The sequence below is a fragment of the Papaver somniferum genome, chromosome 11 (assembly GCF_003573695.1).
Source record: "Papaver somniferum cultivar HN1 chromosome 11, ASM357369v1, whole genome shotgun sequence".
Classification (NCBI taxonomy): Eukaryota; Viridiplantae; Streptophyta; class Magnoliopsida; order Ranunculales; family Papaveraceae; genus Papaver; species Papaver somniferum.
The window spans coordinates 69,788,580-69,808,810 of record NC_039368.1 but is presented as its reverse complement, the minus strand read 5'-3'; the positions used below and the strand labels follow the sequence as shown (position 1 = coordinate 69,808,810).

The window sequence follows — 20,231 nt, the reverse complement described above, 5'->3', positions numbered from 1 at the left end:
GAGCCATTTAAAGATGATGAGTGCATGTGCCTCTCTGCTTACATATGTGCTGAGTAATTCAGTATCTCTATATAAAACATTTATTAGAATACTATTGGTGCATGTTGCAATAATCCCCGATATTCTATGAATTTTATTTAAGCTCCTAGTTGCATTATCCGCTAATGCGGAGCCTGCTAAGTATCTATTCTATGTTGTGTTCTTAGCTGAACTCTTGATTCCGACATAATATGACGTTTAATGCTCACTCTTAGTTGAGTAGCATCAATCTCCCGAAGTGTTTGTATCCAAATATGCATGAAGGTACGAAATGCGCAAGCTGCGGCAACGAAACCAGTGTTGCGCTAATGTATGTAATAAATATCACTAGTGGAAAATAAAAGTTCCATGACCGTCAGGACAGGTCATATATATGAATTAAAGTACCTGTTTTTGACGGTCTCTGATAGGATCGCAGATAAAGCGTGTTTTTTTTTGTACGACCAGAATTCGCGGGTCTCAGTATATCGACTGATTCTAACGGTAACGAGGTACAGTAACATTAGACCGTTCATAGATATAAATTATAATAGAAAAAAAATAGATTCAAATTTGCTGAAATGCCTGAATGGCTGAATCTGACTGAACATCAAATGAAACTCAAATTAAATTCAAATAGAATGCAAATTGAAATTCAAATGAAACCAAAACTAAAACTCAAATTCAAACTCAAACTGAAAATTCAACATTCATTCATTATATCCATTAGGTATAAAATTATACAAAAAGGGATTGAAATCCTGAGTTCAAAGCAATACATATGTCCAAGCTAGCTAGTCAGTTCTACGATTAAACAACATGATTAACTAATAGACAATTGATTAAACAACAAAATGATAAACTCCCCCCCCCCCCCCAACTTATAATGGTGTATCCGTAGCAAAAGTAAGTTATGATTCTGAAAAATAGAAGAAATAAAGGGATATAAATGTACATAACCAAAGAAATCAGATATGATAAGTATGACTTACCAGTATATAAGTGATGGGTATGGTCACTTCCTTCAAATTAGATTTAAAACCATGGATACCACAGATGATATATTGATTAGTCAAGAAATTGAATGGTACAAGCACAAGGTAAACACCAAGTGAAGAGGCAACATGCAAAAACAGAAGTATGATGATGAAATCTTTAAGAGACAACACCAAAAATTATAATTATGCATTTAACTGACATGTTATGGATATTAATTATATTTCAAGGATGTCTTTCTCAATCCTTCGGGGAGATATAATCGAACAGTCTAAATTGAATTCCATCATTTAAACATAAAGTTTGAGAATAATGTTTGAGCCTAATTAGCTTTAGGGAAAATATGAATACCTAGTAAGGAAAACGAGAGCCAATGCGACTGCTAAAGATTTTAATAGACGGTTGACCCAACTGTACCCATGATCATACCTGAACAATTCATATTAGAAATTAGATATTAAGCATCACATTCTCAGTTCCTATTGTGACAGTAAAACAAATGTATAAAATGTAAAACAGTCATACAAGAAACCAGTATTATTACCCGAGCTTCTCTATAACAAAGACTAGATTGGTTGATGAAAACTTAGTATAAGATTATGGTCTACTCTAACTCACCGTCAGTTGGTTAATTAAGACGGCGAAAAGGGACTTTGGCTTCCACTCATGCTGGATAAGAGCGCTTGCCTTACTGTCACATGTCCATTTAATCGCCTAAAATTTTCATGGGACATGACCGGCAATACTATGTGGTTCAGTGAATCAACTTCACCCACAAGTACTCAGACTTGCACACTTGCATCAAAGTATGCATCTGCCTTCACTCATAAGGCAATACGGAATGGAAGTCTTCATCTTCTTTCTCTCTAACTCTTCATGCCCCCATAAGCATAAGAGGTTCTGCCATGTACTTAACCAATTGACAAACTCACAAAATCAGAAACATCACAAACACAAAGTTATACTGCAACAAACCCATTTTATTGCACTAAAGAAGATTATAAAACTCGTCCATCACATGAACCAAAAACAGGCCATTCACCCTCTTGGTGAATGCCTAACTCTCTCTAAAACATGAGACTAACTCTCTCCTATGTAAGCCTACTGATTTTCCCACTCCTTAAGACTATTTATACAGCAAACTCACTAGCCAAAACTGTGTGCAACCCCTTCCACATTCTACACACACCCACATGTCCATAAGTAGTTTTCCTAACCGTCAATCTGCTTTTGAACTGCCACTTTTTGTGTTGTCATGCAGATTGAAGCCACTCTTTTCTTGAACGGTTAGAACATGCCAAACTTAGTTATAAAGCCTCTTTATAACTATCTCAACTAACTCCCTTTCTCCAGCATGCGTGTGATGCACATGCCACTCGTAACTGACAACTTTGGCCAACATCCAGCCAACATCGCGCTACATGCAACTTGGCCTGAGCCAATGTGTAGCCATCTTAGCGCTACATTTATTTAGGCAATGCACTTAACTCTTTTGATGCCAATATCTGAGTAAAGTCATACCAATCATGTCTTGTTATGCTGCTTGGTTTAGCTTCATACATTAAGTGCATCACTTGCATTCTTTTTACTGAGAAATGGCCAACAATGTCGCATTTGGAAATGCCACTGCTGCATTCGCCTTGGACAAGACTTAGGCCAATGCATAAGGCATCTCATGACTTATCTTTCATCCTTAATCCATTACTTGAGCTGGGCCATCTCTGGATTACGAATATGCCATAATGGCAACATCGCATGTTGCATCTTGCCACTTTGGCTTTGTCTTGCCTTTCTTCAATGAAGCTTCGTTGTGTCGGACAATAAGCTTCATTACTTAGCCAAATGTATTTACAATGTAGTGCTACTATTGCACTTCATTGACCCTGCGGGGTTATGTCATCTTTAGCACTTGACAGTCTATGCAGTGTCTCGCCATCCTGGCTGCACACTGACTTGGCCTGCAACTCTGTAACACGTAATAATTATGCGCCACTTGCATCCCTGTTATAAACCTCCCCCACCTAATCTGTTCAACGTCCTCGTTTAACGCAACCAAGCATACTCAATATACTTGTTCTCCGGCTTTGTACGCTTCTGAGCCACTCTCAAAATTCAGCAAACTTGTGTGGCCCTCATTCTTTACAAGAATTTTATGCCTAGTACCAAATTCCATCACTTATCTTACTACCTTGCCACTGATCCTACTGACTTATACTGTTGTTGTCATGTTTGCCTACGCTCCAACTTCAACTACAATCGCATATCAACACCCAAATGCAACTTGGAAATTCTTCTTGTCAATTCCCTGAATTGTGCTTGAATATCGCATGAATCATTTGTGCCTAAGTGTACACAAGTAATGATTCTTCCCAGCTGATCACAATGATCAATGCCATAGTCTTTTGCCTTCATTTTACGACTTTAGTTGCACCATGCAACAGAACAGGACTTATGCAAGACTTGGCCTCATTCTTCAATCATATGCGCTTACGCCAAATTATGCCATGCCTTAAGGTATACACCATATGACTCCATACCACTCTTGGTAAGCGCCATAATCTATATCCTTTGCTGCACTTTGCAAACTTCGGGACTTTATTAGATTTGGCCTCCAAATCATGTTGTAAACTTCACCTTCTTGGACTTGCATCATTTGTATGCCAAAGATCCCGCACCTTACTGTTCTTTGCATTCACTGTCGCAACACCATGATTGAAATGCATGACTTTTGTATTAGTCATGACTTAGGATACTCGGGGCTCTCCACCGTCACTTTAAAAGCAGTATCCTCTTCACTCTCCTTTGAAACCAACAATTTAAGCATCACTTGCTTTTTCAAACTGCTACGCTTTAATGGGCGGAAAAACAATATCATGTTCCTCATAACTATGAGTCAATCTTAACTCATTTACTTGATGGACTTATATCTTCATTCTTGCTGCGTTACTCCATGCATTCGCTACCAAATGGCTTCGCACTTCCACATAACTCCCAACAGCAAACTCGACTGCGCCACTAACTTTATTCGCTCCTTTCACTTCCGGCGTCTTCTATTGCATATTTTGGATTAATATGCTATGTAGCATCTTCCACGCGAACTAGCTTTACTTTGAAATAAAGAGGCAAGTTCTTTCACTTCAAATACCCTCATTCACTTCTACCATACATAGAGAGACTTCATTCTAACACTAAGGTCCACTCGACCCAAACTGAAACTATACTCAAACTTGAGCAAATACTCGCACCACTGATTGCAACTTGTAAGACCTGACAAGCCTTGCAATACTGACTTCATCTCCGCTTCTAAGTAACAAAGGAAGCGGGACAACACCTATTGTCCACAATGTAACAATTCACTTTGCCACATGCACTCTTCCAACTATCAACATTCTTATGCAACTCCCATAACGAAGTACAATATAATTGACACTTAGTTGAATACTCCTTCAAACTGATGCTATTAAGTTGCTTTAGCTTTCATGAAGATTTCTTCAAAAATGACCTCATGCCATTCTTATATATCACCATTACTATGTCCTTCTTTTTCCATGCATCTATGATTCGTCTAAATTGCATCTCCAACCGCATCATGCATCTTGGCCATGCCCAAATCTCATTTGGCGCATGCTACTGTTGCATACATGCTATGCCAATTAGCACACAAATCTTGACACAAACTTGTGCACCTTTGCACAACTGGAACAGACTTAACTTGGTGATTATGAGCATCACTATAGGGCTCAACAAATTCATATCACTCAATGACTTCCGTGGATAAACACTTTGGACAATTTTAACAAGGCCATAATCCTTGCAAATGAGGCGCCACTTCCTACGTTCCATGAAGCAAGAATGCCGCATTCTTCTTCAAACTTGGAACTCATTTTTACTGCCCATGCACAACTGGCAACTCTTGTCTTTCCCCTTCTCCAAAATCAGCTTTGTAGCAATACTGACTTGTAGTTGACAAGAATATCCTCTTGTGGTTATGATCAAATGCAGGTCTTTGGACACCCTTGTCCAAGAATATTGATCCCACTCATAAACCAGGTGCAAGAACACTCCTTGTGCACATCTAGCATCAACGAAGAACTCTTTGCAAACGCAAGACCGTGGTATATCGGTTTTACCCTAACTTGTGCTTATTTCTTCATCTTTTCAATAAGATTTATGCTAGATAAGAATTGGCCATTCAACTCTTCTTTTATGGCATAAAATTTCCACAAACATGCTGGTCCGCTACCAGACTTTGCATTACCACCAAGGTACACGCATTCAAGAGAGATAACTATAATCTTCCATCAACTGGCTACGATGAAAACACCTTCAACCTATCACATAGACATGTTCTTCATCTTCTTTGCCACTGCAAAGTCCAACAACTTCTTTGAGTTTAGGAATTTTCGCAAAATCCCCATTACAACTTGTAATGTACTCGCTACTGATAACACCACAAAGATATGCATTCCAAATTCGTAATCTTCGCATACTTGTGAGAAACATGGACTTTAACATCTGACTTGCACCATAGAAGTCAGCATACTCTTGAGTTTTTTCATGCAATCACTTGAAAACCCGGTTTTCAATGATTCTTGCATGTTCGTCTAACACTTTGGGCTGGAATTCAGGCACCTTTGCCATGAATTTTCTTGGCATGTTGCTACTTCAAGCTTCAAAGTTCATTCCAATTGATATTTCCACACATTACCAACTTCTTCTAGTCTCCATACTAGTGAAACCCAAACAATTCACTACTGAATTTGACAAACAAATGACACCAACTTGAGTAAAAGAGAGAAAAATCAGCAACTGTGTCCCCAAACACAGCTCTGATACCTGCTGTCACATGCCCATTTAATCGCCTAAAATTTTCATGGGACATGACCGGCAATACTATGTGGTTCAGTGAATCAACTTCACCCACAAGTACTCAGCCTTGCACACTTGCATCAAAGTATGCATCTGCCTTCACTCATAAGGCAATACGCAACGAAAGTCTTCATCTTCTTTCTCTCTAACTCTTCATGCCCCCATAAGCATAAGAGGTTCTGCCATATACTTAACCAATTGACAAACTCACAAAATCAGCAACATCACAAACACAAAGTTATACTGCAACAAACCCATTTTATTGCACTAAAGAAGATTACTAAACTCGTCCATCACATGGACCAAAAACAGGTCATTCACCCTCTTGGTGAATGCCTAACTCTCTCTCAAACATGAGAATAACTCTCTCTTGTGTAAGTCTACTGATTTTCCCACTCCTTAGGACTATTTATACAACAAACTCACTATCCAAAACTGTGTGCAACCGCTTTCACATCCTACAGATAGCCACATGTCCATAGGTAGTTTTCCTAACCACCAATCTTCTTTCAACTGCCACTTTTTGTGTTGTCATGAAGATTAAATCCACACTTGTCTTCAATGGTTTGAACATGCCAAACTTAGTTATAAAGAGGATTTATAACTATCTCAACCAACTCCCTTGCTCCAGCATGTGTGTGATGCACATGGCTCTCGTAACTGACAGCTTTAACCAACATCCATCCAATATCGCGCTACATGCAACTTGGCCTGAGCCAATGTGCATCCATCTTAGCGCTACATTTATTTAAGCCATGCACTTAACTCTTTTGATGCCAAAATCTGAGTAAAGTCATGCCAATCATGTCTTGTTCTGCTGCTTGGTTTAGCTTCATACGCTAAGTGCATCACTTGCATTCTTTTTACTGAGCAATGGCCAACAATGTCGCATCTGGCAACGCCACTGTTGCATTCGCATTGGCCAGGCCTTGGCCAATCCTTAGGCCAATGCACAAGTCATCTCATGACTTATCTTGCATCCTTAATCCATTCCTTGAGCTGGGCCATCTCTGGATTACGAATATGCCATAATGCCAACATCGCATGTTGCATGTTGTATCTTGCTACTTTGGCTTTGTCTTGCCTTTCCTCAATGAAGATTCATTGTGTCGGACAATAAGCTTCATTACTTAGCCAAATGTATTTACAATGTAGTGTTACTCTTGCACTTCATTGGCCCTGCGAGGTTATGCCTTTCTTAGCACTTGACAGTCTATGTAATGTCGCGCTATCCTGGCTGCACACTGACTTGGCCTGCAACTCTGTAATGCGTGATCATCATGCGCCACTTGCATCCCTGTTATACTTACCATGGTTGTTGATACTAGCCTTGATAGAAGTCAATGGGAACAAAGCTTTCTGGGTACCGATGGTCAAGGTGTTCTCATTTGTACTGAAACTATGGGAAAGCTCGGCACCAACAACTGTATTGGTCAAGGGACTGTCAATGTGGCAGTAAGAAGCATTGAAAAAAATACACACATCAACAAAAGAAAACAAGGAGCCTGTCAATCAAAACAAGAAAAACACTGTACAACTGAAAACAAAGTGTTTGTCATCCATATCAGCTATCTATGAGTTTTACTTCTGAAATAGCTCAAAAGAAAACACTCACAAAGTGACAGCAGCAATCAGGTCAGCATTTTCGAAGCTCACTCCAACATTGCATTTGGTGAGGTTAACGGATGCAGTGTCACAAGAAAGATCAGTACCAATAGAAAGAAGGGTTGTTTCTACAACTCCAGAGAAGTTGACCACGGGGTTTGCTGTCAAGCCAATGCTAGTAATGATGCCGTTGTGCTCATGTTGATACTGAAGCTCGAGTTGTTACCATCCAAACCACTCAGAGATGTGATTAATCACTAACATAATCCTCATGTTACGATCATCAAAAACACAATAAAACAAAACATCATTGTACTTCCCAGCAAAAGATTACTAGATTACAAAAACAGAGTAGGATTAAGATCTGCACCTTTTAAATTTCTAGTCTAAATCAGAGTAATGTTAACAGATGCATCTAGCAGATAAAAAATACATGGTAAAATAAGCAAAGATATTTTTGATTTAATAACCCATCGATTGTGGCAACAAATTCAGACAACGAGAAGAACTTGATCAACATTCGATAAGATGAGATGAACCGAGAGTCGACAAATTGCATTGACTGACAAAGGAAAATCCAGTCTAATTTGTGCAGTACTCCACAATGTCTACCTATAACTGACAGAAAAAAGTTAACCGAAAAGTGAAAACCAATTACCTTGCCATACCTTTGATCGGTAACGAAAAAGTTAAAAATTGCCTTGAGACCAGGTGCAGGATCGTCGATTGAAACAGTTGAAGAGAGCTAAAAGTGTCAAGATAAATCATGTACATTAATATATTTGAAAAAGATACAAAGAAACTAATTCATATTGGTGAACTTTTTCGGTTGTAGACTGTTAATATATGTGTACAACTACAACAAAGTAAACATCAGTCAACTATTAAAAAAAGAACCACTTACCCTAGAGTTTGTGTCAACTTTGAAATCAGTCGTGATATTCTTGTTTTTCAGCTGAGTGTTAACATCAGCTATAAACAACTCACCTTTCTTAATTCCAGTAGAAGTGATTTCCTGCAGCACGCAAAGAAAGAAATGAGTGAATGGAAAATGAATAAAAATATGCCTAATTAGTTGTATAAAACCAGGCCCAGATATTCACGCAGGTAGCAAGAAGATATTAACTTATTATGTTAATTTCTCAAAGCTTCAAAATCAATCCTCAACTAAATTAAATCAAATTATTGCATCTACAGTCTTCTCAACTTACAATTTAATTCACCTACAAATATTCAACAAACTTTGTTCGGAAAACTAGAGTACACATCATATTCAAAATAATATTGTGAAGTTTGTTGTACAATCTCAACATATGAAACAAACCCATAGATCAACTATTTATAATAAACTTGCAGTCAATTGAAATGAACCAAAATTCCCATTAAAGTTAACAAAAATACATACCTATTCCCTTAGATGGAGATCTTCAATGCTACCTGAAACAGAAAGATACCATGAACCCTCTGACCACCTCTGTGAATCTCCACCCTTTGTAAAGCGTACACTACCTTGATTTCTGTTACACTCACCTTCTCGTCGAGCTGTGTGGTCCACCGTGAGAGCTTCAGCCACATCACCTCTACGCAGAATAGCCACTTCCTAAACCATGTAATTATACCTCGCTCATATAAGGAGCTTCCTTAATAAATGTACGATAAACTGAAGGGACACTACAATCAACATTTAGTGGATCCATTTGCGTATACCTCAAACTAAAATGTACAATAAAGAAGCGAATAAAAGCCTTTAGAGCATCATTAGTCTAGTATAAACCTGCTGATTAAGATTTTTGATTGTGATTGTAGTAAATAGGATTCGTTTCAGACTTGTGAAGGAAATGGAATTTTAGATTTAATAAAATTATATATACAAAAATATTAACAATGGGTGCGAGAGGTAACCAAGACACTAGATTCCACTATTATGCAAAATTGAATGATAAATATTTCAAAACTCTATTCAATTCTTAAGTCCTCTTTTATCTTTAATTCACTATCAATCATACAGATTCTCAAACATTATTTGTAAACCTTAAGCATAGATTATCAAGAGATTAAACCAAGCATAACCTATCAAACTGAATAACAAATAATTAAGACAATCATTCAAATAATTTAAAACTCTGCAAAAGCAGCGATTAGGTGAATTATATAATTAAATGAAATAGTTACCCATTTATGTTGCGTGAATAGCTTCCTCCATTGCCTTGGTTACGATGGAATTAGCTCATCATAGTAAAAATGCTCTCAAAATAATTTATTATGGCTCAAAAATGGTTTAAAATGATGAGAATGTGAGAAATACAATAAAACCGGGTTTGTAACAATTATATTTGTTACAAACCAGAGACCTACGACCCTCAGTGACAAAATAAGACTGCTGAAGCTGTGTCGCAAACGCTGTAGCAAATAAGTCTGCCTGATGTACGACCCACAGGTGTGAGTCGTTATTACTGTAGCACAACGATTGCTGGTGCAGGTCCGCTCTTCGTGTTCTTCATGTTCACCATCAGCAGAAGCAGCATAAACCGAGTTTGGGAAAACTCGAATTTCTTCTTCTCTGGCTCTCCTCAGCCCCCCAGACTCTCGACACCCTTTCTACTCAAACCCAACAACCTATTTATAGCCAACAGACCCATCGAATCTCGCTCATTCACTCCATATAATTCTCTTTAACTCGGCAGTAAAGAAAATATTTCTGGGAATATTTTCTTTCCTGTTTCATCTTTTCACGCGTTTTCAAGCCTCCAAATTACCATATTTAACTCCTTCATGCTCCAACAGGCTGTGAGGGTCTTCCATGCACGCACAAAACACGTTGAATCTTCTCCAAATCACGTGAAACCCGTGATATACACGAACTTCCCTGTTTTCAACCCGTGAATTGTTTAGCTGATTCTAGCCAATTCTGGTCGAACCAAACGCCCACAGTGTGTTTAATAGGCCATATCCCAACTATCTACCAAAAATCAGCCATTGAATCTCCCTAGAACACGTTCAACAATTCGATAAAAAATCTGCAGAAGTGTTCTCCATTTTCCCGCCAAAAACAAAATTCAAATGGAGAAGATGACCTCCCCCTAATCCTGTACTGGGGTGCGAATAGCAGATGCCTTTTGGGGTGAGCTGGGGTGCCCCTTAGTAATTGAGGTTCCCCTTATCCAACAGTGAGAGTCCGAATAACACGTGTCCTCCGGGGCTTTTACCAACTTTTCGAGCCGAATTTTACAAAAAATGTTTATTTTCCAAAGGTGCCTACAAACACATAAAACACCAAAATTAGTACAAACTCAAGTGCCAACAATATATAGTATTGAGATCAAATTAAACACAAAAATGTGTCTATCAAATACCCCCAAACTTATTATTTTCTAGTCCTCGAGCAAAATTTATTTTTGAAAAGATAAAAAGACTACACTTAGCACGTGCAGCAGGCCGTTAAACCGCTAGGTGTCCCTAGCGGCGGAGTGTTGTCTCCGGAGGGTTTACCAGAGGTATACCCACAAAACCTTTACTCCTAATTGGTCACAAATATCCAAAGAGCTATGAAGACATACATATTCTCAACCTATCTCCAAGTAAGTAGAATGCCAGAGAAATTAAAGGTGTCAGCTCTAAAGCTGACTGAAGAAAAGGGGAGACACATCCACACCACTGCTAGATAAAGAGATATCCGCTACACAGCTAGATAAACATTGTAAGATGCGTCCGCTGCTTTACAGCTGGATAAGATGGAGAGGGACATCTGCTACACAGCTGGACTAATTACGTGTGATGAGTTAAACCAGTGCTAGAAAGATTTTGTGCCAGATTGAAAGCAGACTAACAAAGCAACCAAAATGCATCTTTCTTCGACTCTCTCGACTCTCTCAGCTCAGTAGAAACAACGCCTTCTTCGGTCTTCAACTGTTGATGATAAACTCTCGAACCTCATAGAACCTTGACAATTAACTCTTCTCTTCGATTTCTGCTTGACTTATAAATTTCTTCTTCCCTATGGCCTTATTGAACAAAAAGAACGTAATGATGTTTCATTTTTTTTTTTCATTTTCATTTTTTTTTTTGAAAACAAAAAATTACAAGACAAAAATTTACATGGCCATGAGAGAAGGACTTTCAAAACTTGGATCTTCGCAACTTGTGATGTCTTGGTATCATGGATTCTAACAACTTATATCATTTGCTCTTATAACTTCAACTTTGATTTTTGAATTATTCTCTTCTATTGTTGCTTCTAAACCTAAAACGTCTTCAACTTTCTTCATAGATTTTGATGTCGCTCCGCTTGTTGATGATGATAAGTTTCTACTGAGAGAGAGTCGCAATCCAGTAACTAAGACTACATTGTGAGGTTGCTTTGTCTTTCTGGCATTTCCCTGACCTACTTGCCTTTCCATCATGTATGGTTAGGTCCATCACGGTTACCCTCTAAAAGGAACAAGTTCTCTCCTGAATTTCAAGGATCTCAATGTCTTTTTCTCTAATGTCTCAATAAGTTGTTATCTCTAGCATTCCAATTTCTATCTTTTCGGTGAGAAACAGTATGTAAACTTAGCTAACCGGATACCATGTGACGCTAGAAGTTTCAAAAGTGCAACTAAAAAGTTTCTCCCATACCCCCAAACTTAAATCTAACATTGTCCTCAATGTTCTAAAGATAAAATTAAAAGCATATGAACAAGGAGAAACTGTTACCATTTGAAGCAAAAGAGTTAAGGAAAGATATTACCGTGTCGCATGAGATTGGGTTACCTCCCAAGAAGTGCTAAGTTTAAAGTCTTCAGCCAGACATCGGAAGGAATTAGTCACCTCATAGAATCAAAAAGTAACAGCCGAAATAACTGTGGGTCTTCAAAACCAAAAAGAGCTGACCAAAGGAAACTACAATAACCCAAGAAAGTGAACAAGGATAGCATGCCCTTATCTAGTTTCCTGATTAAGATATTTATATCTAATTGTGGTTCAGGTTCAGGTTCTAAGAAAGGGTCTAAATAAAATATTTTCATTGGTTGCGTTTCTTCATAGGTGGGATCCGAATCATTAGGTCCTAGAGTCTGGAAAAACTCAAATATGATCTTAGAAGCGCAAAAAATAACCTAAATAACTGAGGATCCTCTAAGTCAATAAGATTTGACTTACAAAATTGACCACAATGAGAGTAGTGGTCACTCTTAAGCAAATGTCGATTCTAATTTCCTAAAGCATTTAGGTTTAGTCTCACAACTTAATATTCGACACATTTGAAATATAAACGTTCCCACATTTGGAAGAAAACTATTTGGTGGGAAAAAAAGTCAATCTGGGTATTAGCCTGGGCAAACCACATCAACCAGAGGATGGGTTTCTAACGACTGAACTTCTTCCTGGACATCATTAGGTTCGGGAAAACGAGTATGAAGGTAATCTTGTAAAATGGTCGAGGCAGAGATATCAAGTCCAAAATGAGGGATCTCTGTAAGAGCTAAAGGTATGGCACAAGGAGAATGATAATCACCCCCAAACTTAGATTTTTGGGTATCTCTAGATAGACTAGCTACAATTTCCTTAATTTCTAGATCATTGGAATCCTGAAAATAGTCAATTGCTCCTTCGAGGTTATACTCAAGCGAGCATCCTTACTCATATTTAATAGCTCTACGAGTTCATTTTCTTCGTCTAAGACTATTGTTTCTAAGTCGCTAGACTCTAAAACAGCATTTTCGGAATAAACCCGTTCCTCTAAAGCATTATCGGCTTCGTAATCAAAAGGAAAAAACTACATCGTCTAAAACGGTGGTATCCCTAATCAAATCCTCGTCCTTTTGAATAGGTGAATAATCATAAAAATTATTTGGATTTGAACTAGAATCATTATAAAGCTCAATTGGATTAATAGATTCCTGATCACTATGCCTACACATTTCAGATTCTTCATTACTACTATCCTCATCATAATAGTACGAAGATGATTGAACCTTATCTAAATAAGTAGTGTCTTTTATTCTAACCTCGTCCTCTAAATTAGGCAAATATTCACTATTGATATCAAGGGTAGAATTAGAAACACTATTTTGGAAATTTAGATCATTTCGAGCAGCATTAGCTAACTGTTCATTTTCTGCCTCTAGACGTGCCTGAATTTCACTGAGCATAACACTTATACGTTCACTACTCTCGTTTATCATCTCAGAATACCGTGTACACTCTTTTTTAAACTATTCATTGCAACTAAACGTTTATACGTCCTTTTAATCCGTTGTTGGGTCTCTTCTAGAGAAGGAACAGGTTCAGAAATATCATAATCAGGACTAGTTTTTAAGTAATTTTCCAAAAACGCGTAACTAGTACTATAATGTTCCTGATTTTCTTGCTCGTAAGACCAATTCGCGTGTGGATAGTAATTGGGCTCACTATGGTATGAACCATAACCTTGAAAAGGATGGCGTTCCCAACCACTATTCCCAACATGGTCATAGAAAGGATGATGTCCATATTCAAATTCAGGTCGATAATCATTGTATTGGCTTCTATCATACCAGTTCGACATTCTTAATTGCAAGGGAATTCTACACAATCACAAACAAGGCTGACTCGACCAAATCAAACCTATAAAATCTAGCAAACAACAAGCATGATGGCTCCACTTAGATTGTTTCTAGACCAGCTTCTAATCCTTCGAAAGGGAATTCGTTACAATTTAAGCAAACCCCTCTGGAATCAATCCGAGTCAAAGTAAGTTGAATTGAGGCGAGGGAAGCTCAGTGGAGCTTTGATACCCAAGGCCTCACCGCTATCACAAGGCGGCGTAATCACGCATTCAACTCACAGAAACCATCATGAACTTCGAAGTATGCTAAAAGAGTAACCAATATTTTTCGAACGACTTTCATACTAAGCTCGTTACCCTATAGGTCTCGTTCTAGTCAAAATTTTAAGCTTAGGTTTGCGTTTGGTTTCGTTTTCCTAAAGCGGACAAGAAGGAAACGGTGATGAAATCCGAGTCCTTATCTTAATTTGGCCAGGCCTTACCCTTTACTAGGAAATTAAAACAACCGTATTCAAATCCTCAGCATATATTCACCTTAAGGCATACAATAAACCCGCTGACAGGGGATTCGCGGGTGTTTCGAAAGCTTACCTCCCGTACCAGACGGGCGCAGAACCGCTGAAGTCGACTCGGGCCACGACTCCTATGTCATGTGCGAACCCGAGGGGCCGAGACGATATTTTAATCGTCGTCCTTCCCTGCAAACAGTTTATATTTAAATTTTTTTTTATATAACCCTTCCGTAGGGTTTAAAGTTAAAATAAATTGGCCAAAGTCCAGTCCAAAGAAAAGAAAAAAAAATAATAATAATAATGACAAAAAAAATGGAAAGTCTCTTAAAAAATAATAATAATTCTCTCTCCTTTTTTGTTTTTTTCTCTCTTTTTTTCTTTATTTTTTTGCTTTGTCTTTTTTCCTTCTCTTTTAGCTTTAAGTTTTGATTCCAAGGTCTTTAGTATCCAACTTCAAACTTGTAATACAAAGACACAACCAAAGGGACGTAAAAAGATCAAATGGAATAATAAAAAATAATAAAAACCTAAAAATTCTACCTAAGCACAAATCCGCCTCGGCGGCGCCAAAATAATTAAGATTTTTGATTGTGATTGTAGTAAATAGGATTCATTTCAGACTTGTGAAGGAAATGGAATTTTAGATTTAATAAAATTATATATACAAAAATATTAACAATGGGTGCGAGAGGTAACCAAGACACTAGATTCCACTATTATGCAAAATTGAATGTTAAATATTTCAAAACTCTATTCAATTCTTAAGTCCTCTTTTATCTTTAATTCACTATCAATCATACAGATTCTCAAACATTATTGTAAACCTTAAGCATAGATTATCAAGAGATTAAACCAAGCATAACATATCAAACTGAATAACAAATAATTAAGACAATCATTCAAATAATTTAAAACTCTGCAAAAGCAGCGATTAGGTGAATTATATAATTAAATGAAATAGTTACCCATTTATGTTGCGTGAATAGATTCCTCCACTGCCTTGGTTACGAGGGAATTAGCTCATCATAGTAAAAATGCTCTCAAAATAATTTATTATGGCTAAAAAATGGTTTACAAATGATGAGAATGTGAGAAATACAATAAACCGGGTTTGTAACAATTATATTTGTTACAAACCAGAGAACTACGACCCTCAGTGACAAAATAAGACTGCTGAAGCTGTGTCGCAAACGCTGTAGCAAATAAGTCTGCCTGATGTACGACCGACAGGTGTGAGTTGTTATTACTGTAGCACAACGACTGCTGGTGCAGGTCCGTTCTTCGTGTTCTTCATGTTCATCATCATCATCAGCAGCAGAAACCGAGTTTGGGAAAACTCGAATTTCTTCTTCCCTGGCTCTCCTCATCCCTCCAGACTCTCGACACCCTTTCTACTCAACCCCAGCAACCTATTTATAGCCAACAGACCCATCAAATCTCGCTCATTCAATCTATATAATTCTCTTTAACTCGGCAGTAAAGAAAATATTTCTGGGAATATTTTCTTTCCTGTTTCATCTTCTCACGCGTTTTCAAGCCTCCAAATTACCATATTTAACTCCTTCACGCTCCAACAGGCTGTGAGGGTCTTCCATGCACGCACAAAACACGTTGAATCTTCTCCAAATCACGTGAAACCCGTGATATACACGAACTGCCCTGTTTTCAACCCGTGAATTGTTTAGCTGATTCTAGCCAATTCTTGTCGAACCAAACGCCCACAGTGTGTTCAATAAGCCATATCACAACTATCTACCAAAAATCAGCCATTGAATCTCCCTAGAACATGTTCAACAATTCGATAAAAAAATCTGCAGAAGTGTTCTCCATTTTCCCGGCAAAAACAAAATTCAAATGGAGAAGATGACCTCCCCCTAATCCTGTACTGGGGTGCGAATAGCAGATGCCTTTTGGGGTGACCTGTGGTGCCCCTTAGTAATTGAGGTTCCCCTTATCCAACAGTGAGAGTCCGAATAACACGTGTCCTCCGGGGGTTTTACCAACTTTTCGAGCCGAATTTTCCAAAAAAATGTTTATTTTCCAAAGGTGCCTACAAACACATAAAACACCAAAATTAGTACAAACTCGAGTGCCAACAATATATACTATTGAGATCAAATTAAACACAAAAATGTGTCTATCACCTGCAAAGCAAACGTAAAGAGAATATTATTATTTATGTAAATTAAACATCTAATTTTAGGTAGAAAGTATTTTGCAATGTTTAAACTCGATTGTCATGAATACGCTACTTAAGTATTCTACAACGCAAGGATACTTTCAAGTAAAAAGTCTTCAACATAGTGAAATAAGGACTAATCAACATCTTAAGAACAAAAATTAAGGAGTTTTAAAGCTAAAAACTCACTTTTATTTACTGCGAACTCTTTCTCCGTCAAGCTTAACACAGCCCCGAGCACTAGGCAGGACTGAAGCATGACTTATCTGCAAGATTTCAGATGGAGTAATCACAATGGTGAACTGAGAATGGGAAAATGGTTGCAGAGTTAACATACTGACATATTTGAGATGTTAATGCAATATTATTACCTCCTGCTTGTTCCAAAAGTAGTAATCTCATGCCATCAGCTACAAGACCTTTGAACCACAACAAAATAATCTCAGAAATGGCTAACAAGTGTAAACTAGTTTTTGTACCACATTGAGAATATGGAAAACATTATACTTACATGGAACCACCACCAGCTTAACCTAACACTTTGAATAAAGACATTGTAGTTGATGAAATTCCATTTGCAGCTCCTTTTGGCACTGAGACTGTTATCAAAATATCAAAGTTATAAACCCATCTAATATAACAGGTAAAAGCCGAGATAAAATGAAACCAAGGGTGAGCGAGAAACTTACTACTGTAGTGTTTCATAATATGACAAACCCAGTGAAAATAGATGTCTGGTAGTCATTTAGAACCCATATACTCAAACTCCATCCCTACAATAACTGATATTAGTCATTCAGTTGTTCTAATATACCCATCATCAAGACAATAACAACATTTTCAAATAACATCTTGGTCAAAACAGATTTCTCATTAGCTCTACAAATCAATTTTTAACCTAATTTTGTGTCAACTCACAAAAAATTAGAGTTTTTTCCCTGAAAACGGAGCAAGCATGATATCTTGATCCTTATTGGTCGAGACAAAAACCTAGGAAAGCTAGGAATAGAGCTAGTAGGATCCAAATCCTACCAAAAGTTGGAAAATAGGGAAAAAGGGAAACCGCGACTAATTGGGGAAATAACAAAAGGGGGACGGCCACGCCACTTGGCCGGTCGACTTGCCATAGCTTGCGCCTTCCATGGACCACCGGCCTTTCTCCATATTGATGTCCACGGGCCCCTCTTTCCTATCGGCCAATCGTATCGCTTCAAAGCTACAAGCTCCACTTTTAATTGTTAGTGGAAGTAGGCTGGCCGAAGCGCTTATATTTCTTAAGAAAACAGATCTTGGCTGTCCAAGTCAGTCGTAAATTGATCACGAACACACGACTTGGTCGGCTCCATTAGCTAAAATAATCCCTTACAAACTCGGCAAATAGGGTGCTGTTGTGAAGACCGGACACCCGTCTATTGCCTCGACCAATTACATTGCTCCTAGCCTAACTGCTCCGTTCCAAATCATTGGCCAAAGTACGCTAGTCAAGTTGCTTGTTTATATAAGAAATTCAATCTAGACCGTCCAAGACAGTCGCAGAACGATCAAGACCACACGACTTGGCCGGTCAACTTAACAAGCTTGGCTCTCTCCTAACATGACCACGTAATCTCCATGACAACTACCTACGGGCTATCTAATATTTCAGCCAATCAGGTCGCTCCTAGCCTACCTGCTTTGCTCCGAATTATCGCCCAAAGAGGCCTAGTCACGCTTCCCATAGGGGTCTTAATTAGGTTAAACTGCCGTAAATTATCTCAACCATCCAAGTTGACCGGCTAGTTTGGCTGGATTAGATGTAATTTGGGCCGACCAATGAGGTGCCATGAGCACTACCGACCATCCCTCTCCTAAAGGAGATGATCACTTCATCCCCATTCTGCATGTACATTCCTCAAATGGTCGATAAATTCAAGCCGGTCACACCCCTTTTAAGAACGTGAAATCCGCGACTAACTCGAGCAGGATCTATACAACGATGCTTCTTATGCATCGAATATTCTGAGTTGCTTGCTTAAAAACGATGCCTTGTAAGCATCGATTAAAAACCGTATTCTATGAATATCGATTTCATAAATTTTTTAATTTTTTAATTTTTTTATTTAACCCAAAAGCACTACATGTTTTTTTTCGAGTACTAAGTCACGGCAAGTCTCATTCGTACGACTTGACTTGTTACTTATGACCACCTGCTTCCTAGCTTGCGCATGATTGGTCGAGATGTTTAGGTCTTGTAAACAAGACCCACTTAGCAGTTACTATGCAAGATTTGTTCCATTCTTCATGTGACTTGATCCATATTTTCTAAAAAAATACTCGAGACATCAAACATGTCACATAACTGGGGGATGATCATCAGGGTATTGGTCTGGCGGTTTACAGCATGCGGCGTGCAACACTCCCATTGTGAGAAAGTGTCAGGAAAGGAGGAAAATTGACAAGAGTAAAGGAGTAGTGGATGTAAAAACGACCATCCTCCCCTTCACAATAGGGATATGGTTCTCACCATTTTTACACGATCTCCACATCTCAACTGATCCACTTCCTACGAGATCAGGGTGTTCGATTATGACTTGATATAAATAGATTTTTAATTTATTCAAGGAATGATCAAGGCAAGTATCTATAAAAACACAGAGAACACACAAATTATATATTACAAGAAAGTTTCATACTTTGGTACAAGTCATAGACCATTACACCTTGCAGAATATGTCTGTCTGATATCAACACCTTCTATGCTTCCCTCTCTAAGATCAACCCTTCTCTTTCATTTTGTAACCAAAGCAAGACTGGAACGATCATTTCTAGGTTTAGGACAGAATTGTACAGATTTATCTCTCGAATCTAAAGTACTCATGTGTAGTACATTTGTTTAGGATCTAGACTCGTTTCTCATCGGCACACCAAACTTACTATTTTTAGCAGAATCAGTTTTTACCCTACTACAAATTGGCAACCACAGTGGGAGATTAATATCTCGGTTGCAAAAAATCAGTTTCTAAATCTTTATTTCAATTTTATCAATTGAAAAATGGTGGATCTTAGGTTTGGATCGGTAACTAACCCTGATGCTGCTGGCGCTGACAATACTCCTGGTACCACTCTTCCGGATGCCGACACCAGTGCATCATCTGCCGCCATCAACACACCTAATGGTGTTACATCTTCCTCCACAAATACCATTAGCGTTGGTAACTGAAAAAGCGGGGGTCTAACAACCACACCCAATATTTTGCTTAACAATATGTTTGGACAAACTCCAATATTGTTGGAGCATTGTTCGGTCAAACTCGCATGCGTTGCTATCTCAAGCATGTTGTTGATGGTGGATTTTTGTTTAATTCTGCAACATCTTGTTTCACTACCATACGATTAACATTGTTGTGAGGTGATTGATTTATCTAGGCTATTCTTCGGGAATATAAGACCGGATTATCAATTGGTTCATGTTCACCTTGATTATATATCAAAAGACGAAACAAAAACTTTAGGGCTTTTCTGTGGGAGACAAATTGATCCTTTGATA

At 38.1% G+C, this 20,231-nt stretch overlaps 1 pseudogene; it reads right to left on the bottom strand.

Annotated features, from left to right (window-relative positions):
* Positions 1-1,437: 1,437 nt before the first annotated feature.
* Positions 1,438-19,888, bottom strand: LOC113324527 (annotated as a pseudogene).
* Positions 19,889-20,231: the final 343 nt, after the last annotated feature.